The following is a 7406-nucleotide window of genomic DNA, read 5'->3' as shown; positions in this document are numbered from 1 at the left end:
GGACCAAAGTGGCAAAGGAAGTGAACATGACTAGTGAGTATAATTATTAATTGAATTATTTTATAATTAACGTGAAGTGGGAAAGATTTTGATAAAGTCGCCTGGCCTTATTTTAAATCATTATTATTCCTAAAAGATGTTTGTGAGAAAAGGCCGTAAGTATAAAAATTCAAAACTGGCTGCCTATTTATAATTTTGTCATTAATTTTTAGTACATCATCAAATATTACGGTTACATCAAATGTGTCAAATAAAGATGGGATGGAAGTTGACGAGGTACACTAACCATTAGTAAACCGAAGTTTATCTTATATCTCGTGGAGTATATTATTAACTTCTGGTTAAAAGAATAAACACAAATTTTTGGTTTCCTTAATTTCAGTTTTTGTCAAAAATTGGGGATGAAATTGAGGATTTTACCAACTTTTTTAACAGTAATTGTAGTAAGGATGCATTGCCAACCAAAACTGATGACTCTGTTGATAAAACTGAAGAAAAAAAATCAGACGAAGCTAACGACAATGACACTGAAAATATTTTTGAATTGGTAAAACCAGTTGAAACTAAATCTCCGGGTACGAGGTGTCTCCTACCTAAAAAGCCATCTTCCAACAAAAAAAGGAAAAAAGATGAACTCGAGGAAATCCAAATCGATAGAGAAATTAATCAAATTGATAGGTACCTGTAAAATGTTTGTAGAATAGTAAGATTCTTATATTTAATTATTGGTTTTCCTCAGATTAGTGAACAGTTTATCCAACCAGAAAAGTGATCGAATTGACAGATTTGCAATGCATTTAGCAGATGCGATGCGAGATGTCAATAGCTGTTTATTAAGGCGATGTGAAAGGAAACTTTTGGAAGTTGTAGATGAATTTATTGAGGAATCGGACAAAAATACAAACAGCGAATAAACTTTTTAACCTTTTTATAAGTTATTTTTCACAAGATATTTTAATAAATATTAGTTGAAGTTCAAGGTTGTTTTTAATCTTGAGTTTAATGGTCAGTGTCTTTTACCTCTGCTTATCAATTAACAAAGTAAAATTATTATTGTTCATAAAATAGATAACAGATTATTTTAAACAAAATTAAAACCATTTTTCCCAGTGTTAACTTTCCATCACTGAAAGTAGGTTGACTGCATGGCAAATGTGTCATGCAGTCAGCCTACTTTCAGGGAAGATAAACCAAAAATATTTTTATACACTATTTTAAATGTAATCCTCTGGCTTTTCGACCCCCGGCAAATCCCATTGCCAAGGTACTGACAAAATAATCTGAGTAATTATCTCTAATTAGTTTGGCTTCGGCAGAGAAGTTTCTAGCTGGCGTACAATGTAGATTTTGAAGCGCATGAGATGGACTTGCTTCATGCCAGCTTCCATTTATTGTATTTCCTAAACTGTCTGTAAAATCAGAATAACCAGGCGGGCAATAAACTTTATCAGTTTTTTTTAAAGATTTTTCTTCTGTTAGTAAAAAGTTGTGGAGAACAACTGCCGCCTTAGTAACTCTGTCCACGTTAGCTGGTTTCAAGTTTATAGCTCGTTGGAATATACGCCAGCGTGCCCCCATAATTCCGAATGCATTTTCACTACAACGGCTTTTAAGTAATTGAAAATTTAGTATACCATCATAGGATTTTTAGCAGAAGCTAACACTTACCGAGCTCTGCTTAATCTGTAGTTAAATACTCTTTTCTTCGTGTCCAGTTCTTTTCTCGCATACGGTTTAAGGAAATCGGGTCTCAATTGAAAGGCTTCATCACCTATAAGTACGTGGGGTGCAAACCAATTCCAGCGAGGTAATTGACACGCTTGTGGGATAACCAAACTATTATTTTCAAGAGCTCGCCCAATAGCTGAGAGTTGAAAAATTCCGCCATCAGAACTGGAGCCATATGCTCCAATGTCAACCGCAATGTACTTATAATTTCCATCTACCACTGCCATTAAAACAATGGAATTGGTAAAATATATTTATTCAGATTTTAGTTTAAAAAAAAGGTTTAATAGTAATAAAAATGTTACCTTGTAATTATAATAAAGTGAGCCACTTTTAGCTGGCTGTTATATGACAACATGCTTGCCATCAACTGCACCACAGCAGTTAGGAAATTGCCAATTGCGGCCAAATATGTTTGCTATATTTTTCCAATCCTCGAGATTAGAGGCTATTTGAACACAAAAGCACATTTATAACTGCAATTCTATTTAAAATACCCTTACAGGTTGGTTTACTGTTCATTAGTTTGCTTTACAGTGGTAAGGAAAAACTAAGATTTTTTTCAAAGTAAAGTGCCTATGACAGCTTCACACCACTCACTCAAAAAATACATAAAAAGATTTAGCACTAGAAGGGTTTTAGCTTTTTTCAATCGAGAGATGGCGCCTATAGCTCCTAAATTTCAGCTCAAGAACTTCCGAAATTATTACAATTAAAAATAAAACAATCCTAACATCGCCCTGGCCCTGTGGCTTATTTCCCAGTTATAGTCAGTAAACCCACCTATATGGAATACACAAACATACTTTTAAATAAATAGGTTGTAATACATTCCATAAAGCATCACATGTCTCATTTATTACGTAATGTGTAGTTGATTTGGCAACTCTAAAACCGAATGCAGTACTAACTTGACTATCACCAGAGGCTAGGTACCTAAAACATATTCGTACTAAGTTTTTTTTTAACCCAGAAGTTATTTAAAAATAATGAACCTTAATGTTATGGCTAAGCGATGTTGTGGGGATAGAGGCTCTCTTGATGGTGGTGATTTTTTAAGGGATTGGTAAAGCATTTGCGACAATTTATCAAAGATTTTTGGAGACATTCTAGTGAAATTTTTGAAATATTCAACATCGTGTTTCCTCATTGATTCCATCTAAAAATAAGAAATACAATATTGATCTTTCATTGACATACCAAGGCCCATAAAAATATACAGGTATTTACCAAAGTATGGAAATAGCCTTCAGTTTTCCTATTTTTCCGGATGGGATGAACCCACCAACGCCGAAATCCTCTTTCCATTCTCCTTTTAATTATAATTTTCTTTTTTAAAAGGAGAAGTTTTAGATTCCATAACAGTAAAACCATTAGCAGCATCTGTACTGAATCGTACATTTTGAAATAATGAAGAAAAATGCGTCCAGAGCACAGAGCAGACGAATTTTTTCCCTACCTTGTGAACCGTTCAGCCCTATAGAAGGTCGAAGAGGGAAGCTCAAGTTGAAATGGCGCGCCGAAAGCGGAATACTCTCCCCCCCCCCCTTTTTCTTTCGGCTTCCACCTTAAAAGTGTCTTTGTGAACCCGGCTTAATGAGCTGTTCCGAAATAATTGACTTTTGAAAATACCCCACGTTTTTAAGGTTTCGTTTGCGCAAAAGTCGTACCCCTAAGCGTTATGGTGAATAACATTTTTGCGACTCTAGGAAATTTCATAGCGTTGATTTCTAAAATGCTAACATAAATATTGTATCTGTAACGGTTGTTTAAAAAATCGAACGTTTTTCGAAATATTTAGTATTTGCCATATGTTTGTGATATCGGGGTGTTAAGAACCAAAAACAAAACAAACATTATTTTCATGAAAAACACGTTTTTAAGAAAAAAACACCATATTTGTATACAGCTCTGATAAATTTTATTTAGATTGAAATATAATCTGTGCATTCGCTATGCAAATTTTAGAAATTTTAAACTTGGTTGACTACCGTTGAGATGAAGACAAATTAAAAAGCATTTATATCTAATTAAACGAAGATAGATGGTGACCTTTTTCTCCCGTATTATATCGGTCGTCCTCTTCACTTCAGTAACAAGTTGGCAAGCCAAAATATACCTCTCCTCTGAAGAATCGTCCCTAGTGGTATTAATTTATCGAGATGATCCTTAAAGATATATCTCCGCATTTCAGAGATATTTACTAAAAACGTAATCCCGCTCGGTATAAAATTTTAATTATAATTAAAATAATTTAGTTGAAACAACCGAGTTTAATTTATTCAGAATATTATAAATTAAGTAGTTACAACAGTGAGTAAGACGTACTAAAACAATGCACAAGTTTATCAGTTAAATATATTACGTAGCAAATTTTTATGAAAGAAATATCTGAAGATACCGTGGAATAGCTATATTCGACATCTGGTAGTGGACGACTAGTAGACTTCCTGTTGTGGTTGTGACACATACCGCGTAAAAAAGACCAATGCCGTCCAATTCCCAATATCATATAATGACTCGCACACCCAGGAAATCAATAACTGCATTAGGAATCGTAGATATCCAAATATCCACACCAAATGTATTAACAAGAAGCAAAAACCTTACCATTAACAAAGCACAGAAAGCCACTTGACTAAACGACAGCTCGTATATCAATAAACGTTAAACCAACGCCACCACATTTCAAGATATGTGAAATATGGATTGATTTCAAGATATGTGAAATATGGATTGATTTCAAGATATGTGAAATATGGGTTGATTTCAAGATATGTGAAATATGGATTGATTTCAAGATATGTGAAATATGGATTCATTTCAAGATATGTGAAGAATGGATTGATTTCAAGATATGTGAAATATGGATTGATTTCAAGATATGTGAAATATGGATTGATTTCAAGATATGTGAAATATGGATTGATTTCAAGATATGTGAAATATGGATTGATTTCAAGATATGTGAAATATGGATTGATTTCAAGATATGTGAAATATGGATTGATTTCAAGATATGTGAAATATGGATTGATTTCAAGATATGTGAAATATGGATTGATTTCAAGATATGTGAAATATGGATTGATTTCAAGATATGTGAAATAAGGATTGATTTCAAGATATGTGAAATATGGATTGATTTCAAGATATGTGAAATATGGATTGATTTCAAGATATGTGAAATATAAGGTTGATTTCAAGATATGTGAAGTAAAAGGTTGCTTTCAAGATATGTGAAGTAAAAGGTTGCTTTCAAGATATGTGAAGTAAAGGGTTGCTTTCAAGATATGTGAAGTAAAAGGTTGCTTTCAAGATATGTGAAGTAAAAGGTTGCTTTCAAGATATGTGAAGTAAAAGGTTGCTTTCAAGATATGTGAAATATAAGGTTGACACACTGAAGCAATGCCTTCTGTGATGTTAACTCACTCCAACGCAAGCCGTGGAAACAATATTGAAGTTTCAGAAATTGTTGGCCAAAATAACAGAAAACAAATTGAAGAGCACCAAGTTAACAAAAATCTCTCAGTTGTGACCCAGGCTGAAGAAATAAAAACTCTTATTTTGCCGTACCTTCGGAAACTTTTGGAGATGATGGAGAAAGTTACGGAAAATGGTAAAATGTTAAATATTTGTCAAATCAGATGTCTCGACTATAATTCTAAAACTTTCAAAATTTCAGATTCTTGCTCTGTTATCATAATAAACTGCACAGTTGCGTTAATTGGAGAGTATTTAGTGCGGGTGGCAGAAGAGCATTCAGAATGTGAAAACTGCGTGGAGAAGCTTACCCAGCCAGCCTCTAACTCACCATTGCTTAAGTTAATCAAAGCTCAGGACAATGTGGGTCTACTGTACCCCAGCCGTCTTTTAATTAAACTGTTAACTGACCGGTATCATGTCGGTACGCCGTTGGTTTTTACTACGACGGCTTTTGCGACGATGCGTCTGGGTCGTCGGTTTGAACTTCTATGTCGACGGGTATCTTTGCCCCCGGTTCTTGGTCGAGGGGTGTTTTTGACGACAGTCTTTATTTGGCCTGGTGTCTGCGTCGTTTTTGGCTGTTATTTTATCTGAGCACATAGGAAATAATATTAAGAAAGAACTTTATTCCTAGGTCTAAAAAATAGGACGTGGTTCTGGATTGGTGTAGATCGTTAAAATAGAGCTATGCGTTAAAAAATTCGTGGGGCGTTTTTGCTGATTCTCGTTTTTTAAAGTGTATTAAAATTGAATAGAGTGTTATTGTCATTTCTATTCTCTTTTGGGGCAATGTCGCTGGTGTTGGTTATAAGCAAGAAAGGGAGTCAGCAGTTGTTTCCCAAAGGTGCGTCGGCGTAAATGTTGGTTGCCGTCGTTGCTCGTTGGCCTAAAAACCTTCGGCGTCGTCACCCGTCGGTGTATGGACCTTCGGCGTAAACATTCGCCAGCGTATTGAGTGTCGGCCTAGGTGCAGTGAAGTAAATGGTGTCGGCGCTGATGCGACAGCGTTATTGTCCGTCGGCGGTGGGCTTGTCGGGGTAAAGCCGTCGATGTCATAAAGCTTTTGACAAAATTCCTCGCGTAATTTTCTGGTTGACCGTTCCCAGTCGTTGATTCTTAAGGGCGTTTCTTCCGATATGCATTGTCCTTTGATCGGAGTACCGCAAGGAACTGTGCTTGGTCCACTCTTGTTTTAAGTCATTATAAATGACTTGTCATCTTCAATTTCGCACGCGACGCCTTACTTATTTGCCGATGATACGAAACTAGGATATCCAGTTCTTATTTCCAGCGATTGTCTCAACCTACAGAGTGATCTTGATAAACGTTTGGACGATCTTGGTTTGAATTTCAATCCGTCGGAATCTTTGGCTCTTCTGCTTGGAAGGTCTAATCCGCAACATTCCTACGCACTTAACGGGTCAACTATTTAAAAGACTACGATGGTTCGTGATCTTGGAATTTTTACCGTCGATCGTTTGATTTATTCTTCGCATACGTTAACCATTAGTAAGCGTATTAATTCAATCACTGGTCGAACTAACCGAAATTTTTATTTTCGCTCGAAAACATTTATGAGAACTATATATTGTTCGTTAATTCTTCCTGACATTGACTTCGGGTCTGTTGTGTGGTCTCCCATCCTGGAAGGTGACAAACTAGAACTCAATAAGTCACGTAATCGATTTACTAAGCTAACTCACAAACTGGACAAATCGTCCGCAGCAAACCGAAATAATGCCCTAAGAATTGTTGACCCGATAACTCATCATCGCCTTAATGATCTGGTTTACATGTTCGATTTGTATTCGCGTTCCCGGAAATCGCCGAGTTATAATCCTTTTCGTGAACTATTCGTATTGTCATCCAATACCCATACTAGGGATCACCTTTCTAAATTAGTTAAACCTCTAATTAATAGCTATGTTCGTCTACGTCATTTAGCATGTAGAGTGATTAATGATTGGGATGCTAGTTGCTACAATCGCCTTCTAAAATGGCCATTAGAAAAGCAATTACAAAATTGATCACAATGTTAGATGTTTGTTGACTTTGTTCTATACTATGTTTCTGTTTGTGTTTTATATTTATCCGTTCGGTATTTGGCCCCCCTTTAGGAACAACATATAAGCCGATCGTGGCTTAGTGGTCTTTGTTTGTGTATCAATAAATAAATAAATAAATACACTTCT

Source organism: Leiobunum rupestre, chromosome 10, assembly GCF_980474605.1.
Source record: "Leiobunum rupestre chromosome 10, qqLeiRupe1.1.hap1, whole genome shotgun sequence".
NCBI classification, from domain to species: domain Eukaryota; kingdom Metazoa; phylum Arthropoda; class Arachnida; order Opiliones; family Sclerosomatidae; genus Leiobunum; species Leiobunum rupestre.
Note: the sequence above shows the minus strand (reverse complement) of the source record.